This window comes from Oncorhynchus tshawytscha, linkage group LG20, assembly GCF_018296145.1.
Source record: "Oncorhynchus tshawytscha isolate Ot180627B linkage group LG20, Otsh_v2.0, whole genome shotgun sequence".
Taxonomy (NCBI): domain Eukaryota; kingdom Metazoa; phylum Chordata; class Actinopteri; order Salmoniformes; family Salmonidae; genus Oncorhynchus; species Oncorhynchus tshawytscha.
The window spans coordinates 3,560,859-3,588,099 of NC_056448.1; the positions used below are offsets into that span (position 1 = coordinate 3,560,859).

At 44.4% G+C, this 27,241-nt stretch overlaps 1 pseudogene; it reads right to left on the bottom strand.

Moving 5' to 3' along the window:
- Positions 1-275: 275 nt before the first annotated feature.
- Positions 276-25,678, bottom strand: LOC112219873 (annotated as a pseudogene).
- Positions 25,679-27,241: the final 1,563 nt, after the last annotated feature.

Consider the following 27,241-nt stretch of genomic DNA (forward strand, 5'->3'; position numbering starts at 1 on the left):
ATTTTAGTAATGTCACCTTTGGTTTTGGCGGCCAGCTGCATGTCTGTATCCGCTGCAAAAGCCGTTTACCATTTTGCCCTACCAGAGAGAGTGGAGAAGAGGAGAGAGACTTACTAGACAACTACGACTATTGGTATTATTATACAAGTACTGTGAAATTATAGAAATCATCTGAACATTTGTAGCTGCTGATTGTATTTCTGCCCTCTGACTGGACACGTATCCCTGTCTCAGTACTTGTTTCTCCACCAATTGGATGGTGTCCTCTGACACTGTCACACCCTCCTCAGAGACTCCTTGGACTTGATAGTGAACTGCCCGGCTCTCATGTACTCACGCGTCACCCTGTAGGGACGGATGGACAAACGTGCCTATGTACGCACATACACACACACACACAAGGGTGCTCAAGCACGCAGGGGCAACACACACACACTGTTTAAAATGCCTGCAATGAGTTATGCGTATTTTCCCCCTCTATCTCCATTAAATGCCATTTAATTCCAATAAACAAATACCTGGCTTTCTGTGCCACTTGAAAAATAGTTTTCAAGGTCGCAGTGCAGTCAACAACTTTGTTTTTGGTTTGCTTTGCTGCCGGGTGATAACAGTTTATTTTCCTTAATTGGCATTTTTGCCTGGGACTATTTGCAAACAATCCAAAAGTGGAGTCTATTTACTGCAAACAATAATGCGTAATTACTGAGTCTGGGCCAAATCAAGCCGCTCGGTCTCTTTGGAAATGCAAATGTGGGTTGCGTGCCGACACTGATTGAAGAGGAAGGAGGCGTCCGTCCGTCCCACTATCCAGCACTGCCAGACAAGCACCTGCTGTTGCCGGGGCTCCGCTTACTTAATAATCACACATATTTTGTGGTTTAGCGAGTGACGGCAGCACGTCAAAGGTGGCTACGTCCCAAAATGGCACCCTATTCGCTATATAGTGCACTGCTTTTGACCAGGGCCCGTAGGGAATAGGGTGCCATTTGGGACACAGACAAGTTATTGGATTTGGCAGGGAGCTGAGCTGGACAGAGGACTTTTGACCAAAGTTGGTGTTTTCTAACTGCTACAGTCAAATGAGTTAAACGAATATGTCCGAAACACATTTTAAAAGGAGACGGTAGGTCAGGTAAGGGACTGACAGGAGAATGAATAAAACAAATATGTCAGAAACACATTTTAAAAGGAGACGGTAGGTCAGGTAAGGGACTGACAGGAGAATGAATAAAACAAATATGTCAGAAACACATTTTAAAAGGAGACGGTAGGTCAGGTAAGGGACTGACAGGAGAATGAATAAAACAAATATGTCAGAAACACATTTTAAAAGGAGACGGTAGGTCAGGTAAGGGACTGAAGAAACACATTTTAAAAGGAGACGGTAGGTCAGGTAAGGGACTGACTGAAGGAAAGTAAGGACTGACAGGAGAATGAATAAAACAAATATGTCAGAAACACATTTTGAGGAAAGATGGTGAATAATGAGAGAAACACATTTTGAGGGAGAAGGAGAGAGAGAGAGAGAGGTCAGGCAGAGAGAGAGAGAGGCAGAGAGAGAGAGAGAGAGAGAGAGGGAGTAAGAGAAGAGGGGAGTAAGAGAATAAAGAGATAAAGAGTGAGAGAGAAGGGAGAGAGAGGGAGGAGAGAAGAGAGAGAGAGAGAGATAAAGAGAGGAGAGGGAGAGAGAGAGAGAGAGAGAGAGGGAGTAAGAGAATAAGAGAATAGAGAGAGATAAAGAGAGTGAGAGAGAAGGGAGAGGGGAGTAAGAGAATAGAGAGAGAGAGAGAGTAAGAGAGAGAGAGAGATAAAGAGAGAGAGAGAAGGGGAGGGTGAAGAGAATAGAGAGAGTGAGAGAGAAGGGAGAGTGGGAGAGAGAGAGAGAGAGAGAGAGGGGAGTAAGAGAATAGAGAGAGAAAGAGAGTGAGAGAGAAGGGAGAGGGTGAAGAGAGAGAGGAGAGTAAGAGAATAGAGAGAGATGAAGAGAGGGAGAGGAGAGAGTGACAGAGCGAGAGAGAGAGAGGACAGCAACACAATTAGACCCAACCAAATCATGAGAAAACAAAAGATAATTACTTGACACATTGGAAAGAATTTACAAAATAACAGAGCAAACTAGAATGCTATTCAGCCCTAAACAGAGAGTGCACAGTGGCAGAATAGCTGAACACTGTGACTGACCCAAACTTAAGGAAGGCCTTGCCTAGTGGTTAGAGCGTTGGGTCAGTTACCGAAAGGTTGCTAGATCCAATCCCGGAGCTGACAAGGTAAAAATATTTTGTTCTGCCCCTGAACAAGGCAGTTAACACACTGTTCCTAGGCTGTCATTAAAAATAAGAATTTGTTCTTAACTGGCTTGCCTGGTTAAATAAAAGGTTACTATGTACAGACTCAGTGAGCATAGCCTTAGGCGGACCTGACTCTCAAAAGAAAGGCTATGTGCACACTGCCCACAAAATGAGTTGGAAACTGAGCTACACTTCCTAACCTCCTGCCAAATGTATGACCATATTAGAGACAAATATTTCCATCAGATTACACAGACTCACGAAGAATTTGAAAACAAACCCAATTTTGATAAACTCCCATTCTATTGGGTGAAATACCACAGTGTGCCATCACAGCAGCAATATTTGTGACCTGTTGCCACAAGAAAAAGGCAACTAGTGAAGGCCAAACACGACTGTAAATACAACCCATATTTATGTTTATTTATTTTCCCTTTTATACTTGAACTATTTGCACACAATATGACATTTTAAATTATTTTGTGAGTGTAATGTTTACTGTAAAAATATTTTGGACTGTTTATTTCACTTATGTTTATTATCTATTTCACTTGCTTTGGAAATGTAAACATATGTTTCCCATGTCAATAAAGCTTCTTAAATTGGAATTGAATAGAGAGAGAGAGAGAGAGAGAGAGACAGAGAGCGAGAGAGAGAGAGACAGAGAGAGAGACAGAGAGAGAGAGAGATAGCTCTCAGGACTGGCTGACTTACTTGGGAATAAGCACCCGGATGATGGTTCCGTCCACCTCAGGGTTGAGTTTCATGCTGCTCTCACGCAGGGCGCGGGTGGCAGCAGCCATGGCCTGAGGACACATCAAACACACATTAGAACTAGACCTAATAACTTCCAGCTGGGGCTTGGACTGGGGCTGGAGCTACACTACCTGCAGACAGACACCCAACCACCCAGCCAGGTCCCAGCCCCTATCCATTCACCAGTCCCAGCCCCTATCCAATGTACGAGCCTGTGAAAAAAAAATGTATTTCTTGGGCAACAATAAATCTAATCTAATTCAATATAATGCACCCACCCTCAAGACACCCACCCCGCCCCTACCAATCCACTCCAGGCCTCCACCCTTAGACTGCCCTGGCCTCTCTCCTGCCCATAGGAGCACCAGGAAGCAGACCTTGGCTGTCCCTGGTCAGGTTGGCTTTGATACATGGCGAGCTGGGTGAACTGTGTTGCATCTCCCCACAGAGCAGCTCTGGAGTGTGTGTGTATGTATGTGTGTGTGTGTGTGTGGGGGGTCAGCCCTGGCCGTGGCAGGAGAAGCACATGCGGTGTGGAAGTGCCGCGGGCGCTGTCAGAACACAGTCCTCTGGGAACGGGCTGAGGGGTTGCAGTGCAGGGCGATGACCTCTGGTAACCTCTACGGGATGGGAAGAGTGGGACGGGGCAGGGCGGAGGTGTGTGTGTGTGTACGTGTGTGTGTGTGTGTGTCTGTGTGTGTGTGTATGTGTGTGCGTGTTTGTGAATAACTGCGGGAGTCCTGGCTTGGCCATATACCCACAATGCATTAGACTAGAGGATATGTCTGTGTAACATATTAGAACTCTAATGGTGGTTGGACTCCAAAAGGCAATTAAAGAAAATGCTGTAATCTGGATATGTGATTTGTCTGTGTCTGCTAGTTGTGGGAGAGGTGCCTGAGAGAGAGAGGCAGAGACGGGACAGACTGAGGCCTGTGGAGACTCCAGTATGTGTTCTATTTAATTCTATGATATGGAGCCTGTTCAGACACATATTAAAAACAGGCCGTGTGGGGACAACATGCTAAGACTGAACACACTATTGTTCAACCGTCAGGTACCCATCACCAGTGGTAGAAACAATACGCAATTGTCTTAAGTGACTCAAGTAAAAGTTAAAGTTCACCCAGTAAAATACTACTTGAGTAGTAAAAGTGAAAGTCACCCAGTAAAATACTACTTGAGTAGTAAAAGTGAAAGTCACCCAGTAAAATACTACTTGAGTAGTAAAAGTGAAAGTCACCCAGTAAAATACTACTTGAGTAGTAAAAGTGAAAGTCACCCAGTAAAATACTACTTGAGTAGTAAAAGTGAAAGTCACCCAGTAAAATACTACTTGAGTAGTAAAAGTGAAAGTCACCCAGTAAAATACTACTTGAGTAGTAAAAGTGAAAGTCACCCAGTAAAATACTACTTGAGTAGTAAAAGTCACCCAGTAAAATACTACTTGAGTAGTAAAAGTCACCCAGTAAAATACTACTTGAGTAGTAAAAAAAGTCACCCAGTAAAATACTACTTGAGTAGTAAAAGTGAAAGTCACCCAGTAAAATCTACTTGAGTAGTAAAAGTGAAAGTCACCCAGTAAAATACTACTTGAGTAGTAAAAGTCACCCAGTAAAATACTACTTGAGTAGTAAAAGTGAAAGTCACCCAGTAAAATACTACTTGAGTAGTAAAAGTGAAAGTCACCCAGTAAAATACTACTTGAGTAAAAGTATAAGAGTATATTGTTTTAAATATGCTGAAGTATCAAAAGTAAATGTCATTGCTAAAATATACTTCAGTATCAAAGTAAAAGTATAAATAATTTAAAATTCCTTTTATTGATCATACCAGAGGGCACTCTTCAAAACAGACATCATTTACAAACGAAGCATTTGTGTTTAGTGAGTCCGCCAGATCAGAGGCAGTAGGGATGACCAGGGATGTTCTCTGTTTAGTGAGTCCTCCAGATCAGAGGCAGTAGGGATGACCAGGGATGTTCTCTGTTTAGTGAGTCCTCCAGATCAGAGGCAGTAGGGATGACCAGGGATGTTCTCTGTTTAGTGAGTCCTCCAGATCAGAGGCAGTAGGGATGACCAGGGATGTTCTCTGTTTAGTGAGTCCTCCAGATCAGAGGCAGTAGGGATGACCAGGGATGTTCTCTTTATAAGTATGTGAATTGGACAATTCTCCTGTCATTCAAAATGTAACAAGCACTTTTGGGTGTCAGGTAAATTGTATGGAGTAAAACGTATATTATTTTCTTTAGGAATGCAGTGAAGTAAAAGTAAAAGTAGTCAAAAATATAAATAGTCAAGTAAAGTACAGATACCCCCAAAAACGACTTAAGTAGTACTTTAAAGTATTTTTTACTTCGTACTTTATACCATTGCCCATCACAACATTACCAGATAGATCCCAGCACCAGATAGAAATCCCCTTCCATCCCCTCGAACCCGCACACCGGCAGCCCCCTAACCTCCCATTACCTAACAGTCTAACAGCCCTGCTAAGCCAACACAGAGGTGACTGTACAGCACCCAAAGCAAATAGGATTATAATTATTCACATCCATTACCCACGTTCCTAACGAGAGGCCATTGTTTTCCAGTCATTCATTACTACAAGGTCCAGTACTGCAGTAACCCTCCCCAGTGCCTGTTGTGCAGAGGCAATGGCAGCATTAAGTAAACCACTTGGGCTTTTGGGGAAGAAGGGAAGGGGAGGAAAAAGGCTGTGTGTGTATGTCTTAGTGTGTGTGTGATATCCTCCACATCATTATCAAGGTGTTTTAGCTCTGTTCGTTCCTTTCGGCTGTGGCTGTGTTTTAATCAGAAACCTCAGCGTTATCCCACTCATTTTTGAACATATTAACCAGAACCTAACCTGGTGTTTACGGAGCTACCCAGAACAGAGCACAGCATTCCCCCCAGATTTCCGTAACTGCTGGAGCTGTGGGGAAATAATGATGAATTCAATGCTGAAAGCAATCAAACATAGGTATGGGCTGGATCTATCATTCTGGAGTCAAAGACAGGAACCACAGATTAGGAGAGGCTGTTTAAAAAAGAAAAGAAAATGAATTTAACATGCAAGGCAATAGGCCTTGTGAAATAATACACACAAATAAATCCTTTAATCTTGCTGCCAATTCTTTCCCCAGTGGTTTAGACCAGAAACTGGATGGGAGAAAAAATAAGAAAATAAGAAATTGATACCCCTGCTCTCACATCACACATTCGCACCCTTTTAACATTTGGTCTGAAGGAATTGTCATGTTGCAGCAGTAACGTTTGTACATGTGTGATGGTACCAGTGGGGTTTTTCCCCCGGCCCATTTGAATATATATCGTTTGTAGTTTCTGTCTGAACTTTCTCGCTCAGATATGGTGATATGTGTGCAACATAATGTCTCTGAGCCTCTCCTCTTACAGGTGAATTACCTCTATTGAACCGATTCAATGATATATGGTAGCGTGCGTGTCATGTACACGCAATATGTGCGCAATATGCTTATCTGTGTGTGTCCAAATGAAGCACACATCATGAGGCATATCTGAAAGGTGTGATCCCTCCGGGAACATTTTACAAGAGTGGAGGCTGCTGAGGGGAGGACGGCTCATAATAACGGGTGGAATGGAGTACAACGGATGGAATGGAGTACAACGGGTGGAATGGAGTACAACGGATGGAATGGAGTACAACGGGTGGAATGGAGTACAACGGATGGAATGGAGTACAACGGATGGAATGGAGTACAACGGGTGGAATGGAATGGGAGTACAACGGGTGGAATGGAGTACAACGGATGGAATGGAGTACAACGGATGGAATGGAGTACAACGGGTGGAATGGAGTACAACGGATGGAATGGAGTACAACGGGAATGGAATGGAGTACAACGGATGGAATGGAGTACAACGGATGGAATGGAGTACAACGGGTGGAATGGAGTACAACGGGTGGAATGGGAATGGAGTACAAACGGGTGGAATGGGATGGAATGGAGTACAACGGATGGAATGGAGTACAACGGGAATGGAATGGAGTACAACGGTGGAATGGAATGGAGTACAACGGATGGAATGGATGGAATGGAGTACAACGGGTGGAATGGAGTACAACGGATGGAATGGAGTACAACGGATGGAATGGACGGGTGGAATACAACGGATGGAATGGAGTACAACGGGTGGAATGGAGTACAACGGGTGGAATGGAGTACAACGGGTGGAATGGACGGGTGGAATGGGCAAAGAAAAAAAGGCACGAAAACCATGTTTTTGACACCATTCCATTAACTCCATTCCAGCCATTATTATGAGCCGTCCTCCCCTCACCGGCCTCCACTGTTGTACACCTATTGTGGCTGAGTGCTGCTGAGTTCCAGGCTGAGCTCCACAAGGTGAAGCAGAACTGTGCTTCACTACTAAATGAGTCAAAGCCCAAAAAACAACAATCTCCCTTTAAAACGGATCCCAGCATCAGACAGGGACAACCCTCATTCATAACAACATAGGATGAAGGACGGAGAAAAGAGAAGGGGGAGAGAGAGAGAGAAAAAAGAGAGAAAGAAGGGGGAGAGAGAGAGAGAAAAAGAGAGAAAGAAGAGAGAAAAAGAGAGAGAGAGAGAAAAAGAGAGAAAGAAGGGGGAGAGAAGAGAGAAAGAAGGGGGAGAGAGAGAGAAAAAAGAGAAAGAAGGGGAGAGAAGAGAGGGGAGAAAGAGAGAGAGAAAGAGAGAAAGAAGGGGGAGAGAGAGAGAGAAAAAGAGAGAAAGAAGGGGGAGAGAGGGAGAAAAAGAGAGAAAGAAGAGAGAGAGAGAGAAAAAGAGAGAAAGAAGGGGAGAGAGAGAGAAAAGAAACAACACAGGGAAAGGAAAAGAGAAGAATGAAGACAGGGAAATAGAGAGGTGTGTGTGTGTGTGTGTGTGTGTGTGTGTGTGTGTGTGTGTGTGTGTGTGTGTGTGTGTGTGTGTGTGTGTGTGTGTGTGTGTGTGTGTGTGTGCGTGCGAGAGAGCATCACTTGGAGCAGTTAGTCCTCCTCCTTCACAGAGGGTACAGCACGGTCACTTCCTGCTGATGACAGCTGACCACAAAATATTGGCCTTTGTTTCAATCGCTCGAGATCAAAGGGCTTCCCAGAACCATCGATCACTATGGCTGAACACGAGGCTGGAGAGAGAGCGCCCGACTCAGGTTTCAGATGGAGAAAGAGAAAGGAGAGAGAGAGAGACACGTTCATTTCACAGTGCGTTGCCGTCAGCCCAGTGTGGTTCATACAGAGGAGAACCCTAACCCACCCAGCCAGGAGTGTGTGGGAAGCCGGTCATGTTGACCACGATGAGCTGAGGGGGTTTCATGGACATCTGACCAACTGGTTCAGGGTGAATTTGCCATCTGTCGTGTGCACCACGATATGATCCAGAGCTCCTGAAAAACAAAGGACCAGAATAAAACACGAGTCGAATATACTTCAATGATAAACGTAATTGATTTCCCAGAGGGGAAATTGGATGTCACCAGCATGTAACACAAGACATGCCCAAGCATATGACCAAAACAACCTAACCATTATCTAGGCCCGCCTAAACCCTCATCACCAAAAACAGCATTGAGTACACGATCCAAACCAACCTCCCCACAATTCAATTGGCAGAGTGTAAGCTGAGGCTTATGGTTGGCGTGAGGAACTGAGAAACAGCTTCTATCTTCACCCAATACCCTGCCCTGAACTTTAGTCACTGTTGCTAGCCAGCTACCACCCGGTACTCAACCCTGAACCTGAGACACTGTTGCCCTGTGTACATAGTCATTGAACACTGGTCACTTTAATAATGTTTACATTCTGTTTACCTACTTTATAAGTACACTGAGTGCACAAAACATTAGGAACACCTGCTCTTTCCATGACATAGACTGATCAGGTGAATCCAGGTGAAGGCTGTGATCCCTTATTGATGTCACTTGTTAAATCCACTTCAATGAGTGTAGATGAAGGGGAGGAGACAGATTAAAGAAGGACTTGTAAGCCTTGAGACATGGATTGTGTATGTGTGCCATTCAGAGGGTGAATGGGCAAGACAAAATATTTAAGTGCCTTTAAACAGGGCATGGTAGCAGGAGCCAGGCGCACCGGTGTGAGTGTGACAAGAACAGCAACGCTGCTGGGTTTTTCACGCTCAACAGTTTCCCGTGTGTATCAAGAATTGTCCACCACCCAAAGAGCATTCAGAAAACTTGACACAACAGTGGGAAGCATTGGAGTCAACATGGGCCAGCGTCCCTGTGGAACGCTTTCCACACCTTGCAGAGTCCATGCGCCGACAAATTGAGGCAGTTCTGAGGGCAAAAGGGGGTGGAACTCAATATTAGGAAAGTAATCCTAATATTTTGTACACTCACTGTACATACTCTATTCTAGACATGGCTCATCCTATATAACTACTGCTGTACTCCTATTTTGTATTCATATACTGTCTGTACATTATATGTATATATATTTATATATATTATATGTACAGTTGAAGTCGGAAGTTTACATACACTTAGGTTGGAGTCATTAAAACTTGTTTTTCAAAAACTCCACAAATTTCAACAATTGTTTACAGACAGATTATTTCACTTCACTTCACAATTCCAGTGGGTCAGAAGTTCACATACGCTAAGTTGACTGTGTCTTTAAACAGTTTGGGAAATTCCAGAAAATGTCATGTCATGTCTTTAAAAGCTTCTGATAGGCTAATTGACATAATTTTAGTCAATTGGAGGAGTACCTGTGGCTGTATTTCAAGGCCTACCTTCCAACTCAGTGCCTCTTTGCTTGACATCATGAGAAAATCAAAAGAAATCAGCCAAGACCTCAGAAAACAAATGGTACACCTCCACAAGTCTGGTTCATCCCTGGGAACAATTTCCAAACGCCTGAAGGTACCACGTTCATCTGTACAAACAATAGTATGCAAGTATAAACACCATGGGACCACGCAGCCGACATACCACTCAGGAAGGAGACGCATTAAGGCTCCTAGAGATGAACGTACTTTGGTGCGAAAAGCGCAAATCAAACCCAGAACGACAGCAAAGGACCTTGTGAAGATGCTGGAGGGAACAGGAAGAAAAGTATCTATATCCACAGTAAAACAAGTCCCATATCGACATAACCTGAAAGGACTCGTGCACTTCACAAAATAGATGGCAACATGAGGAAGAACAATTATGTGGATATATTGAAGCAACATCTCAAGACAGTCGGGAAGTTAAAGCTTGGTCACAAATGGGTTTTCCAAATGGACAATGACCCCAAGCATACTTCCAAAGTTGTGGCAAAATGGCTTAACGGCAACAAAGTCAAGGTGTTGGAGTGGCCATCACAAAGCCCTGACCTCAATCCTATAGAAAACGTGGGCAGAACTGAAAACCTGTGTGCGAGCAAGGAGACCTACAAACCTGACTCAGTTACAGCAGCTCTGTCAGGAGGAATGGGCCAACATTCACCCAACTTATTGTGGGAAGTTTGTGGAAGGTTACCTGAAATGTTTGACCCAAGTTTAACAATTTAAAGGAAATGCTACCAAATACTACTTGAGTGTATAAGAACTTCTGACCCACTTGGAATGTGATGAAAGAAATACAAGCTTAAATAAATCATTCTCTCTACTATTAAAACTGAGTTTAAATGTATTTGGCTAAGGTGTATGTAAACTTCCTACTTCAACTGTAGATATATTTATATTCCGTCTCTGACATTGCTTGTTCTGATATTTTCAGGATATTTTTTTTTTTTACTGCTAGGCATTGTTTGGACTGCTAGGCATTGTTTGGACTGCTAGGCATTGTTTGGACTGCTAGGCATTGTTTGGACTGCTAGGCATTGTTTGGACTGCTAGGCATTGTTTGGACTGCTAGGCATTGTTTGGACTGCTAGGCACTGTTGGACTGCTAGGCACTGTTGGAGCTTGAAACTTAAGCATTTCGCTGCACCTGCGATATCATCTGCAAATCTGGTGATGTGACCAATAAACTTTGATTTGGTTTGGTTTTGACGGGGTGCAGGAGGTTTCTGAGACCCCCCCCACCCATAAGGAGGTTTCTGAGACCCCCCCCTCCCCTAACCGGCAGGGTAGCCTAGTGGTTAGAGCGTTGGACTAGTAACTGGAAGGTTGCAAGTTCAAACCCCCGAGCTGACAAGGTACAAATCTGTCGTTCTGCCCCTGAACAGGCAGTTAACCCACTGTTCCTAGGCCGTCATTGAAAATAAGAATTTGTTCTCAACTGACTTGCCTAGTTAAATAAAGGTACAATTTTAAAAAACATTATCTCCTCTCTCTCTCACCCCCTCAGACTGCAGAACCAGAGCTACTCTCCGCCATGAGTCAACTTTCCTCGTCTGGTTTACCTCAGACGCTGCTGTTTCCTCCCCCTCTGTCCTCTGCCTTACATCACCAACTCAATGGTGGGTGGGTTCAAGATTATTCTACCACTTGTTTTGTGTAGGATTCCGCCATTCTGGGTACCTATACTTGTGCTTTAGAAAGTAAAACAGTATGTTTATACAAGCCATTGCATGCTTCATTCTAATTTCCTGGTGCAAAGACAGGTCCTTAACAGATTTGGATGCATTCAACACCAACGACCAAACCTGAACTGTAACTGAGTGCAACCGGTGTGAAATCGCTAGCTAGTTAGAAGTGCGCGCCCGTAGCACTTCAATCGTTATGTCACTCACTCTGAGACCTTTAAGTAGTTGTTTCCTTTGTTCCACAAGAGCCGTGGCTTTTGTGGCGCGATAGGTAAAAATGCTTCGTGGGAGGCAGTTATTGACATGTTCAGAGGGTCCCTGGTTCGAGCCAGGGTTGGGGCAAGGAGAGGGACCCAGCTATTGGGAACAGTGAGTGTATGCCACGACAGAGCTAGTCTGGTCTGAGATGTTGTCTGGTAGGAAAGACTTCCTGTAAGCCATGTCTGTGACTCTGGGCCCTTACTTCAACCCAAGTACTCAGTGCCTGTATGTATTACCTGAAAGTAATGTGTGATAATATACAGTACTTTAAATAAACTTGATTTTATACTCCGTGTCAGCCTAACTAAGAGCCAGCCTGTGCTACCTGGGCCCTTGCCTCTTTCCCAGGCTAATTGCTAGAGCCGGCAGGTGGACGAGAGAGACTACCTGGGCCTCTATGGACGTGTGCCTGGCTGCCTGCTCTGCACATCTGCTTACACTTCCAGAGGGCACACAGGAATTTCCTAAACGGCATGAGGAGGGATGTGGATCGACCGGGAAGCCATTAGCCAAATGGGCTCTTCCTGGTCAGGGCACAGGCAGCTGACCCACAATGGCGAAAGGTAGACAAGTAGTCAACAATATAGGCTTCTCAAAAAACTAAACGTACATATCAAATCAAATGTATTTATATAGCCCTTCGTACATCAGCTGATATCTCAAAGTGCTGTACAGAAACCCACCCTAAAACCCCAAACAGCAAGCAATGCAGGTGTAGAAGCACGGTGGCTAGGAAAAACTCCCTAGAAAGGCCAAAACCTTGCTTAAATTCACACAGGACACCGGATAAGACAGGAGAAGTACTCCAGATATAACAAACTGACCCTAGCCCCCCGACACATAAACTACTGCAGCATAAATACTGGGTCGTGTTCAGTAGGGCACACCGTAGAAAAACATTTTGCAACAGAATACAAACATGTATTATCATAGGAAAACATTCAGGTAGTAGCTAACCCCCTGTTTCAAAACATTTTCTCCCTAGTACTGAACACGACCCTGGCTTCGTCATGATAAAGTCCTATCAGAAAGCAGACTTTGAGTTGGTTCTTGTGTGACTTTATACTGGGGATGTTTAGCGGGTGGGTGCCCTAGACTGGAGGGCGTCTTGGGAACATGAGGATGACATGACATTAACTAATCGTTTTGAACTATGGAAGCCTGTGCAAACCCATTTCTGGGTGACTGGGGTCCTGATCTGTTATATAAATGGCTTTCCTTTCACAGTGTATTAATCTGAGCTAGTATACACAGAGCTGTCCAGCGAGGACTGGATAACCTGATGTTAGCCCAGCATTCCCATGGAAAAGAGTCTTCTTCAGGCAGAGGAACTGACAGAGTGGCAGGCTATAATACCTCCCGTGTGTGTGTGTTTGTGTATAATTTGAGAACTAACAGCTGACTGAAGACGGGACGTTTGGGCTGAGGTTGAGTCCGTTTCTGCAATAACAGGGACTATTAACAATGGGATGAAACTTTGTTGCTGAAATAAGCAGCGTGTTAAATCAAACGATGGAACTAGTCTGAGTACCAGTCTCTTTAGCTAACATTCCACTCCTTGTCAAAGAGACTGACCTTTCAGAAATCTCAATGTTCAATATGCAGCTGGATTTACGGCGGATTTGCTCATTGGTTGTTGGAAATAACATTCATATTTGACATGACACCACGTGGAGCCTCCAAAATAGAATTACAATTTAAGTCAAAAACAAACATGTAGCTGTTAGCTAGCGTAAAACAAAGCTAAGATGTTTTTTTTTTTGGTTGGAATTGCAGTAGCTATGCATTTACCGTAAAACTCAAATGAATTGCCCCGGGCACTTATTTTGCTTCAATCGCGGAACACAACCGTTGTTTTTTAGAGACAGGCTTCTATTTGAGCCAGGCGTCTATTTACCTTAATGGGTACAGCTTTTGCTCAATAAAATGTTGTAAAGACTACCAGACTGTTTATTGTGACCAGTATAAACAATACAATACAAATCCATCATTTCTTGCACAAGCTCGATGGTACTCGATGAAGTTCACTTGTAAAACAATGAATTTAGATCTGTGTGCCGATGCCTGGCTATTAAAAGAGACAGGCGGCTATTTGAGACTGCCATTCATTTAAGTTTACGGTACTTTGAGAATTTAGAAGTGAGCTACCAACTATTCACATACTGTTTCGCCTGGACAAACAAAAAGAAAAGTAGAAAACTCATCTTTACACGTGTACTTTTCTGGAGCGTAGTTTTGAAGTTGACTAAAACAAGCAGACAACAAGAAAATTGTGTCTGAAAATGATCAAGTTTTCGCTGTGAGCCAACAGGGTACCCAAGGTAACCATGGGTTGTTTTCCCCACAGGCGGGTGGGACCGCAACGTTCTATTTCATACCGAACTGGGACTATGGGTACACTCGTAATGGCCGCCAGGCCAACCATTATGCCATCATTGACTGGAATGGGGACGTTCTATTTCATACCGAACTGGGACTATGGGTACACTCGTAATGGCCGCCAGGCCAACCATTATGCCATCATTGACTGGAATGGGGACGTTCTATTTCATACCGAACTGGGACCGTAATGGCCGCCAGGCCAACCATTATGCCATCATTGACTGGAATGGGGACGTTCTATTTCATACCGAACTGGGACTATGGGTACACTCGTAATGGCCGCCAGGCCAACCATTATGCCATCATTGACTGGAATGGGGACGTTCTATTTCATACCGAACTGGGACTATGGGTACACTCGTAATGGCCGCCAGGCCAACCATTATGCCATCATTGACTGGAATGGGGACGTTCTATTTCATACCGAACTGGGATTATGGGTACACTTAATGGCCGCCAGGCCAACCATTATGCCATCATTGACTGGAATGGGGACGTTCTATTTCATACCGAACTGGGACTATGGGTACATAATGGCCGCCAGGCCAACCATTATGCCATCATTGACTGGAATGGGGACGTTCTATTTCATACCGAACTGGGATTATGGGTACACTCGTAATGGCCGCCAGGCCAACCATTATGCCATCATTGACTTGAATGGGGATGCCCATTGTATTCATTATATTTCTATGGCAGAACATGCAGTCAGGATGAAAAGAGAAAATGTGTGCAACATGTTTTATATATATATACAGTGGGGAGAACAACTATTTCATACACTGCCGATCTTGCATGTTTTCCTACTTACAAAGCATGTAGAGGTCTGTAATTTTTATCATAGGTACACTTCAACTGTGAGAGACAGAATCTAAAACAAAAATCCAGAACATCACATTGTATGATTTTTAAGTAATTAATTAGCATTTTATTACATGACATAAGTATTTGATCACCTACCAACCAGTAAGAATTGCGGCTCTCACAGACCTGTTAGTTTTTCTTTAAGAGACCCTCCTGTTCTCCACTCATTACCTGTATTAACTGCACCTGTTTGAACTCGTTACCTGTATAAAAGACCTGTCCACACACTCAATCAAACAGACTCCAACCTCTCCACAATGACCAAGACCAAAGAGCTGTGTAAGGACATCAGGGATAAAATTGTAGACCTGCACAAGGCCGGGATGGGCTACCGGACAATAGGCAAGCAGCTTGGTGAGAAGGCAACAACTGTTGGCGCAATTATTAGAAAATGGAAGAAGTTCAAGATGTCGGTCAATCACCCTCGGTCTGGGGCTCCATGTAAGATCTCACCTCGTGGGGCATCAATGATCATGAGGAAGGTGAGGGATCAGCCCAGAACTACACGGCGGGACCTGGTCAATGACCTGAAGAGAGCTGGGACCACAGTCTCAAAGAAAACCATTAGTAACACACTACGCCGTCATGGATTAAAATCCTGCACCGCACGCAAGGTCCCCCTGCTCAAGCCAGCGCATGTCCAGGCCTGTCTGAAGTTTGCCAATGACCATCTGGATGATCCAGAGGGGGAATGGGAGAAGGTCATGTGGTCTGATGAGACAAAAATAGATATTTTTGGTCTAAACTCCACTTCGCCATGTTTGGGGGAAGAAGAAGGATGAGTACAATCCCAAGAACACCATCCCAACCGTGAAGCATGGAGGTGGAAACATCATTCTTCGGGGATGCTTTTCTGCAAAGGGGACAGGACGACTGCACCGTATTGAGGGGAGGATTGATGGGGCCATAATCTTGGCCAACAACCTCCTTCCCTCAGTAAGAGCATTGAAGATGGGTCGTGGCTGGGTCTTCCAGCATGACAATGACCCGAGACACACAGCCAGGGCAACTAAGGAGTGGCTCCGTAAGAAGCATCTCAAGGTCCTGGAGTGGCCTAGCCACCTGAACACAATAGAAAATCTTTGGAGGGAGCTGAAAGTCCGTATTGCCCAGCGACAGCCCCGAAACCTGAAGGATTTGAGAGGTCTGTATGGAGGAGTGGGCTAAAATCCCTGCTGCAATGTGTGCAAAACTGGTCAAGAACTACAGGAAACGTATGATCTCTGTAATTGAAAACGAAGGTTTCTGTACCAAATATTAAGTTCTGCTTTTCTGATGTATCAAATACTTATGTCATGCAATAAAATGCAAATTAATTACTTAAAAATCATACAATGTGATTTTCTGGATTTTTGTTTTAGATTCCGTCTCTCACAGTTGAAGTGTACCTATGATAAAAATTACAGACCTCTACATGCTTTGTAAGTAGGAAAACCTGCAAAATCAGCAGTGTCTCAAATACTTGTTCTCCCCACTGTATACGTGTGTGTATATATATATACAGTTGAAGTCGGACGTTTACATACACCTTAGCCAAATACATTTAAACTCAGTTTTTCAATTCCTGACATTTTAATCCTACAAAAAATTATCTCTTAGGTCAGTTAGGATCACCACTTTATTTTAGAATGTGACATTTCAGAATAATAGCAGACAGAATGATTTATTTCAGCTTTTATTTCTTTCATCACATTCCCAGTGGGTCAGAAGTTTACATACACTCAATTAGTATTTGGTAGCATTGCCTTTACATTGTTTAACTTGGGTCAAATGTTTCGGGTAGCCTTCCACAAGCTTCCCACAATAAGATGGGTGAATTTTGGCCCATTCCTCCTGACAGAGCTGCTGTAACTGAGTCAGGTTTGTAGGCCTCCTTGCTCGCACACAGGTTTTCAGTTCTGCCCACGTTTTCTATAGGATTGAGGTCAGGGCTTTGTGATGGCCACTCCAACACCTTGACTTTGTTGCCCTTAAGCCATTTTGCCACAACTTTGGAAGTATGCTTGGGGTCATTGTCCATTTGGAAGACCCATTTGTGACCAAGCTTTAACTTCCCGACTGTCTTGAGATGTTGCTTCAATATATCCACATAATTGTTCTTCCTCATGTTGCCATCTATTTTGTGAAGTGCACGAGTCCATCTTGCAGCAAAGCAACCCCACAACATGATGCTGCCACCCCTGTGCACAAAGTAGCTGTCCTCACCGACTTGCCAAAACTAGTTTGTTAACAAGAACTTTGGAGTGGTTGAAAAACGAGTTTCAATGACTGTATGTAAACTTGCGACTTCAACTGTATATACAGTGCATTTGGAAAGTATTCAGATATCCATGATTTTTCCCCACATTGTTTTACGTTAGAGGCTTATTCTAAAATTATTTAAATTGTTTTTCCCCCCTCCATCATTCTACACACAATACCCCTTAATGACAAACAAAAAAACGTTTTTTGGAATTATCACAATTACATAAGTATTCAGACCCTCTACTTAGTACTTTGTTGAAGCACATTTGGCAGATATTACAGCCTTGAGTCTTTTAGGGTATGATGCTACAAGCTTGGCACACTTGTATTTGGGGAATTTCTCAAGGACATTTAAAGACTCGAAGGGTCATTGTCTTGTTGAAAGAAGAAACTTCACCCCAGTCTGAGGTCCTGAGCGCCCTGGTGCAGGTTCAAGGATCTCTCTGTACTTTGCTCCGTTCATCTTTCCCTTGATCCTGACTCGTCTCCCAGTCCCTGGCGCTGAAAAACATCCCCACAGCATTTTTCTGCCACCACTATGCTTCACCGTAGGGATGGTGCCTGGTTTCCTCCAGATGTGACGCTTGGCATTCAGGCAAAATTGATTTCATCAGACCAGAGAATCATCATGGTATGAGAGTCTTTAGGTGCCTTTTGGCAAACTCCAAGCGGGCTGTCATGTGGAGAGGAGTGGCTTCCGTCTGGCCACTCTACCATAAAGGCCTGATTGGTGGAGTGATGCAGAGATGGTTGTCCTTCTGAAAGGGTCTCCCATCTCCAGAGGAACTCTGGAGCTCTGTCAGAGTGACCATCGGGTTCTCGGTCATCTCCCTGACTTGGGCCCTTCTCCCCCGGTTGCTCAGTTTGGCCGGGCGGCCAGCTCTAGGAAGAGTCTGGGTGTTTCCAAACTTCTTCCATTTAAGAATGATGGAGGCCACTGTGTTCTTGGGGACCTTCAATGTTGCATAAATGTTTTGGTACCCTTCCCCAGATCTGTGCCTCGACACAATCCTGTCTCGGAGCTCTAAAGACAAATCCTTCGACCTCATGGCTTGTTTTTTTGCTCTGACATGCACTGTCAACTGTGGGACCTTATATAAACAAGTGTGTGCCTTTCCTCCAATCAGTTGTAGAAAAATCTCAACTCAACTTGAGAAACACCTCCGATGGCATTGATGAATAGACCACATCAGTCATTGGCTTCATCAATAAGTGCATTGATAACGTCGTCCCTACAGAGACCGTATGTACATACCCCAACCAGAAGCCATGGATGACAGGCAACATCCGCACTGAGCTAAAGGCTAGAGCTTCTGCTTTCAAGGAGCGGGGACTCTAACCCGGAAGCTTATAAGAAATCCCGCTACGCCCTCAGACGAACAACCAAACAGGCAAAGCGTCAATACAGGACTAAGATCGAATTGTACTACACCGACTCTGATGCTTGTCGGATGTGGTAGGGTTGGCAAACCATTACAGACTACAAAGGGAAGCACAGCCAAGAGCTGCCCAGTGACACAAGCCTACCATATGAGCTAAACTACTTCTATGCTCGCTTCGAGGCAAATAACACTGAATCATGCATGAGAGCACCAGCTGTTCCTGGAAGACTGTGGGATCACGCTCTCCGCAGCCGATGTGAGTAAGACCTTTAAACAGGTCAACATTCACAAGGCCGCCGGGCCAGACGGATTACCAGGACGTGTACTGCGAGCATGCGCTGACCAGCTAGCAAGTGTCTTCACTGACATTTTCAACCTCTCCCTGTCCGAGTCTGTAATACCAACATGTTTTAAGCAGACTACCATAGTGCTTGTGCCCAAGAACACTAAGGTAACCTGCCTAAACGACTACCGACCCGTAGCAATCTCTATTGCACTCCACACTGCCCTTTCCCACTTGGACAAAAGGAACACCTATGTGAGAATGCTATTCATTGACTACAGCTCAGCGTTCAAAACCATAGTGCCCTCAAAGCTCATCAATAAGCTAAGGACCCTGGGACTAAACACCTCTCTCTGCAACTGGATCCTGGACTTCCTAGCAGGTCGCCCCCCGGTGGTAAGGGTAGGTAACAACATATCCGCCACGTTGATCCTCAACTGAGGGGCCAATCAGGGGTGCATGTTCAGTCCCCTCCTATAGTCCCTGTTCACCCATGACTGCACGGCCAGGCAAGACTCCAACACCATCATTAAGTTTGCCGATTGCACAACATTGGTAGGCCTGATCACCGACAGCGACGAGACAGCCTATAGGGAGGAGGTCAGAGACCTGGTTGTGTGGTGCCAGGACAACAACATCTCCCTCAATGTGATCAAGACAAAGGAGATGATTGTTAACTAACTGAAAAAGAGGACCAAGCACGCCCTCATTCTCATCAACGAGGATGCAGTGGAGCACGTTGAGAGCTTCAAGTTCCTTGGTATCCACATCACCAACAAACTAACATGGTCCAAGCACACCAAGACAGTCGTGAAGAGGGCACGACAAAACCTATTCTCCCTCAGAAGACTGAAAATATTTGGCATGGGTCCTCAGATCCTCAAAAGGTTCTACAGCTTCACCATCGAGAGCATCCTGGCTGGTTGCATCACTGCCTGGTATGGCAACTGCTCAGCCTCCGACCGCAAGGCACTACAGAGGGTAGAGCGAACGGCCTAGTACATCACTGGTGCCAAGCTTCCTGCCATCCAGGACCTCTATACCAGGCGGTGTCCGAGGACGGCCCTAAAAATTGTCAATGACTCCAGCCACCCTAGTCATAGACTGTTCTCTCTGCTACCGCACGGCAAGCGATACCGGAGCACCAAGTCTAGGTCCAAGAGGCTTATAAACAGCTTCTACCCCCAAGCCATAAGACTCCTGAACATCTAATCAATTGCATTGCCCCCCCCTCCCTCTTTTACACCACTGCTACTCTCTGTTGTTACCATCGATGCATAGTCACTTTAATAACTACCTACATGTACATATTACCTCGACTAACCGGTGCCCTCGAACATTGACTCCCTACCGGTACCCCCCTGTATATTGTCTCGCTATTGTTATTTTACTGCTGCTCTTTAATTAGTTGTTAATTTTATTTCTTATTCTTATCCGTATTTTTTAAAACTTCATTGTTGGTTAGGGGCTCGTAAGTAAGCATTTCACTGTAAGGTAAGCTGTTGTATTTGGTGCATGTGACTAATAAAATGTTATTTGATTTGATTTGATTTACTCTGTGTCTCACAAAGACATGGCGGTTGGAACCAAAAATCTCAAATTTGGACTAATCAGACCAAAGGACAGATTTCCACCGGTCTAATGTCCATTGCTCGTGTTTCTTGGCCTAAGCAAGTCTCTTCTTCTTATTGGTGTCCTTTCGTAGTGGTTTCTTTGCAGAAATTCGACCATGAAGGCCTGATTCTCGCAGTCTCCTCTGAACAGTTGATGTTGAGATGTGTCTGTTACTTGAACTCGGTGAAGCATTTATTTGAGCTGCAATTTCTGAGGCTGTTAACTCTAATGAACTTATCCTCTGCAGCAGAGGTAACTCTGTCTTCCTTTCCTCTGGCAGTCCTCATGAGAGCCAGTTAACTCTAATGAACTTATCCTCTGCAGCAGAGGTAACTCTGTCTTCCTTTCCTGTGGCAGTCCTCATGAGAGCCAGTTAACTCTAATGAACTTATCCTCTGCAGCAGAGGTAACTCTGTCTTCCTTTCCTGTGGCAGTCCTCATGAGAGCCAGTTAACTCTAATGAACTTATCCTCTGCAGCAGAGGTAACTCTGTCTTCCTTTCCTGTGGCGGTCCTCATGAGAGCCAGTTAACTCTAATGAACTTATCCTCTGCAGCAGAGGTAACTCTGTCTTCCTTTCCTGTGGCGGTCCTCATGAGAGCCAGTTAACTCTAATGAACTTATCCTCTGCAGCAGAGGTAACTCTGTCTTCCTTTCCTCTGGCAGTCCTCATGAGAGCCAGTTAACTCTAATGAACTTATCCTCTGCAGCAGAGGTAACTCTGTCTTCCTTTCCTCTGGCAGTCCTCATGAGAGCCAGTTAACTCTTAATGAACTTATCCTCTGCAGCAGAGGTAACTCTGTCTTCCTTTCCTGTGGCAGTCCTCATGAGAGCCAGTTAACTCTAATGAACTTATCCTCTGCAGCAGAGGTAACTCTGTCTTCCTTTCCTGTGGCGGTCCTCATGAGAGCCAGTTAACTCTAATGAACTTATCTTAACTCTGTCTTCCTTTCCTCTGGCAGTCCTCATGAGAGCCAGTTAACTCTAATGAACTTATCCTCTGCAGCAGAGGTAACTCTGTCTTCCTTTCCTCTGGCAGTCCTCATGAGAGCCAGTTAACTCTAATGAACTTATCCTCTGCAGCAGAGGTAACTCTGTCTTCCTTTCCTGTGGCAGTCCTCATGAGAGCCAGTTAACTCTAATGAACTTATCCTCTGCAGCAGAGGTAACTCTGTCTTCCTTTCCTGTGGCGGTCCTCATGAGAGCCAGTTTCATCATAGCGCTTGATGGTTTTTGCGACGGCACTTGAAGAAACTATTATAGTTCTTGAAATGTTCCCTATTGACTGACCTTCATGTCTTAAAGTAATGATGGACTGTTGTTTCTCTTTGCTTATTTGAGCTGTTGTCATAATATGGACTTGGTCTTTTACCAAATAGTGTTATCTTCTGTATACCACCCCTACCTTGTCACAACACAACTGATTGGCTCAAACACATTAAGAAGGAAAGAAATTCCACTATTTCACATTGAAGAAGGCACACCTGTTAAGTGAAATGCATCCCAGGTAACTGAAACTGACGGGGCTGCAGGTAGCCTAGTGGTAAGAGAGGTGGGCCAGTAACTGAAAGATTGCTGGATCGAATCCCTGAGCTGACAAGGTAAAAATCTGTCGTACTTCCCCTGAACAAGGCAGTTAACCCACTTTTCCCCGGTAGGCCGTCAATGACTGACTTGCCTAGTTAAATAAAGGTTTTTAAAAAACAACCTCATGAAGCTGGTTGAGAGAATGCCAAGAGTGTGCAGAGCTGTAATCAAGGCAAAGGGTGGCAACTTTGAAGAATTTAAAAATATATTTTTGATTTGTTTAAACACTCTTTTGGTTACTACATAATTCCATATGTGTTATTTCATAGTTTGGATGTCTTTACTATTATTCTACAATGTAGAAAATAGTACAAATAAAGAAAAAGCCTGGAATTTTTGAATGGTACACTATATATACAGTGCATTCTGAAAGTATTCAGACCCCTTCATCTCTTCCACATTGTGTTATGTTACAGCCATATTCTAAAATTGATAGAATTCCCCCCTCATCAATCTACACACAATACCCCATAATGACAAAGCAAAAACTGTTAGAAACTTTTTAGAAATGTTTGCTAATTTCACTAACCAAAAAAAACGGAAATATACTGAAATATATGAGTAGGTGTGTCCAAACTTTTGACTGGTACTGTATGTTTATATTATTCTAAGGGTTATTACGGAGACCGGTCATTTGGCTAGTCAATTATGGTCATTTTTAATTCCATGACCGATTCAGTCCTACCCAGACGACGGTTCACCACATTAATCCACCCTCTACAACAGGCCTTCCTTCAGCTAAGGTGACTTTCCTCTCCCCTTTACAACAAACACAACACATAACGAGACCCAGATGAGACTATTATCAAGCATACACATGAACAAAATGATCTCATGATTCCCCCATTCCAGCATATCTCCAGTCAAGATTCCCTGTCAGCTCTAAATCCTGCAGTTTCCATGGATTACTGTGCATCTGGACAGATGGGCACAGGGTGACGGAGGGAGAGGTGAGAGGAAGGGGAGAGGGTAAGGAGGGGGAATGGAGGGAGAGGGTAAGGAAGATAGGGAGGGATGAGGGGGGTGGGGATGAGCTTCCTCCCCTTCAGGCCCTCCCCTTTAGCCCTCTCAGGGTTGAACTGCCCCAAGGGGAGAGGGGGGACAGGGGAGGGGAAAGGCTGTGACCTGGATGTCAAGGTCAACAGGGGTCAAGGTAAAGGGCAGGGTTCACTCTCACCCCTCAGGGAGAAAGTAAACACATGGAGATGCACTTTTCCTCATCTTTTGACCAACAATTAAATGAGAACCAACAGGGGACTTGTTATGCTTACAAAGATGGACACAGCTCAAACTTCAGGCCTGCGGGGCTCTGCATCCCTTTTTGAGCAATCGGTGGCTGATATCCACATTCAATGAAATAGAACTGAAAAGTATCCTCTCTGTAATCACAGCACCCAGAACTGAGTGCAGTGGCCAGCTACTCAACGGCTACTCCTTTCCATTGAATCAGGGAGTGACCGAGAGTGAGAGCCCCTACCTTAGTCTATGGCCCCTATGTACCTGTAGAGGTTTTGATGCTCAGGTTGCGGCTGAAGTCCTCTTTCAGGGCGGTGAGGACGGCCGCCATCTCCTCACTCACTTCCTCCAGACTGATGATATCCTCCGCCAGCGAGGAGTTGATGTTCACTTTGGCCGCCTGGCCCTTCGCTGCCTTCGCTGAGGGAAAAAAGAAAAGCGGCGGCCTTCGCTACAAGAGAGACTTCAAAGGGGGAAGAACAGAAGGAGGATGGAGGAGAGGAAGGAGACCTGCATGCTGGTAGTCTAGTCTAGTCTAGTCAATCAGAGTTATTACAAATAAACCAAAATGAGAAAACACAGTGAAGTGGGGTTTTCTTCAACCTTCTCAAAAAGACTAAAAAAAGCTCTTGAACGTTCCGACCACCACTTCAGTACACAAGCAGAACAGAGACGGGTGGATGGAGTCTTGATTCCTACCCCTATATTTCCTGAGCCTTTGAGGGTTTTTTGAGGGCAACACTAGACCAAATCAAATAGGTACAAAGCAGTTGAGAGGCAATCGGCTCTCCGCTCACCTTTACGCATCTTGGTGGCGTACAGGAGAACGCAGGTGGCGGCAGTGGGGGCGATGTCTCGATGACATGTATTTGGGAACAGCAGTGGGACTCTGGAGCTGACCGCCAGCTGACAGGAAGACCTCAACAAAGGGACCAGGCATCGGCACAAAGCCAGCCACAGTAGGCCCAGCTGACTCAATGCCATCGCTGTCACACACAGACACACAAATGACAGAGATACAGAGAAGCGTAACAAAAACATTCCTTGAGACTTATGCAGATATTATTACAGTCTGATCTTATGATAACACACAAGCATAGTCACGCAAAATAACAAATACTGAAGTACTGAAATAAAATACCAACATCTATCTAATTTTCCTTTCATATTAGTGTAGTGATATTACAGTGCCATGGATGGCAAGCTATAATAATAGCCAGCAGGGGGCGATACTTATGTCTATACCTACATACTGTATGTTGCTGCCTCAAGTGTTCAGCACACCACTGCTGCTAAATCATGTACGCCACTGCAAAAATGATATATACAATTTATTTTTATTTTTAAATGTGGGTGATAAAAGTTTGCAGTGTAAACTTAAATGACTAAACCCAGATGTAAAGTATGTAGAAAAGATAATGGAGCAATATAGTTGAAAATAAGATCATCTTTGACAACTAACAATCATCAACCGCTGAACAACCAGCCATGTATCATACCCTGGATGACATCCTCTATTGTGTGTGATGAATTCACACACCTTTACACACCATCAAGAGAAATGGGGCACCACGATACACTATCACACCAGGCGGATAGACAATGTCATCCTCGTAAATCGCCTCAACAGTATGTTTGTGTGCCAATCAAATGGCACCCTATTCCCCACAAAGTGCACTACTTTTGACCAAAGCTCAGCCCTGGTCAAAGGTAGTACACTATATAGGGAATAAAGTACCATTTTGGGATGCAACCTACCTCTAAGTGTGAAGCTTCAGGCTTGGCTCCTAGTCATAATACCACCTTGCTTTGTATGTATAGAGAGATGGGATACTGATATACACTCAGTGGACAGTTTATTAGTACACGAAAATGGTTCACTCGTGGCTTGCTATATAAAGCAGGCAGACAGGCATCAAGGCATTCAATTGCTGTTCAATTGAACGTTAGAATGGGCAAAACCAGTGACCTAAGTGGCTTTGAGCATGGTATGACCGTTGGTGCCAGGCGTGGTATAATCGTTGGTGCCAGATGAGCCGGTTCCAGTATCTCAGAAATGGGTTGGACTCCTTGGCTTTTTACGCACACGTGTCTAGGTTTTACCGAGAATGGTGCGACAAACAAAAAACATCCAGCAGATGACCACACCGGGTTTAACTTCGATCAGCTACAAACAAGAAGAAGTGGCTCCAGGGGGCACGCGATTACCAACACTGAACATTTGAGGAGTGGAAAAACATTGCCTGGTCTGACAAATCCTGGTTCCTGTTGCGTCATGCTGATGGCAGAGTCAGGATTTGGCGTAAGCAGCATGAGTCCATGGCCCCCATCCTGCCCGGTGTCAACGGTACAGGCTGGTGGCTGTGGTGTAATGTGTGGAGAATGTTTTCCTGGCACACGATAGGTCCCTTTATAGAATTGATCAACGTTTGAATGCCACAGCATATCAGAACATTGTTGCTGACCAGGTGCATCCCCTCATGGCTACAGGGGGCCTGACCCAGTACTAGATGGGTGTGTCTAATAGACTGGCCACTGAGTGTACATCACAAGAAGGCAGGGGGGATCTAGGCAGGCAGGGTGATACTTATGTCTATCTACAGCCTGTATATTGCTGCTGTATGTTAGGACTCCCGAGTGGCGCAGCAGTCTAAGGCACTGCATCTCTGTGCTAGAGGTATCCCTACAGACGCCCTGGTAAGAATCCAGGCTGTATTACAACCGGCCGTGATTGGAAGTCCCATAGGGCGGTGCACAATTGGCCCAGCATCATCCGGGATTGGTCGGTGTAGGCAGTCATTGTAAATACATATTTGTTCTTAACTGACTTGCCTAGTTAAATAAAGGTGAAAAGAACTAACAAAAAAAATCCAGAACAGCCCACAGTCTCCCCTACAACCTCTGTGTTGTTACAGTCAGCAGCGCTTTACTGTATCAATAATATCTGGGACAGAAGGCAGAGACCATACATGTGCTTTATTCTCTAAATAAACCCAGGCTGGCTGAAAGGCACGACTGGTGCCTGGTGGTAAGGCTATAGGAAGATGAAAAGCATGACTCTTTTGTGTTACCTCTAGGGTATATTTAACAATTGGTAGTGTGTCTGAGTCCACTGGAAGCGATAGAGGGGGGATGATGGCTGTCTTTACACGTGAAGTGAAGCAGAAAAACTGTAGCACAGGTGTTCAGTGGGATACTGTATCTCTTTGATATTTCTTCATAAACTGCAAGAGTTCAGCTGGCATGCCCACATTGTGCGACATCACTGAATATTGGTGGCCTGTGTTGTTAAAAAGCTACAATTCTTAATTGAAACAATTACAAAGCATATCCTCCGACCATGTTTCACTAAAAAGCTAAATTCATTGACAGGAGCTATGGATGCAAGGACTGATCACCCATGATATTAAATATATCGTTTTATGCATCTTCAGAGGCTATAGTGTTTGTTTATAGTTACCTTGTTAACAAACATTGGAGTAAAACTTAGGCCTATATTTTGGGTTCTGATGGGTTATGACAGTTGAACTAAGGTCATGAGTCATTTATAAATTGTATTCTTCAAGGATCAATGGGTATGTTACAGTATATCATTAATGTATTAGTCCAAAAGATTATGTAGCAAGGACTAAAGATTTAACTGTAGCATTTTACCAGCCTTTATAAGCCCAGGGGTATTAGATAGTTGACTGCATATCGATCATATCAATATCAATCATGCATGTGACACGCTGACACGAAAGCTAACTAGCTTAGCATGATGGCTACTACTAGCTAACGTTAAAACGTTTGTGGAATGCATCTGTCATATATGGAAGGAAGGTCGTTGGACATGCATTCGAGTAA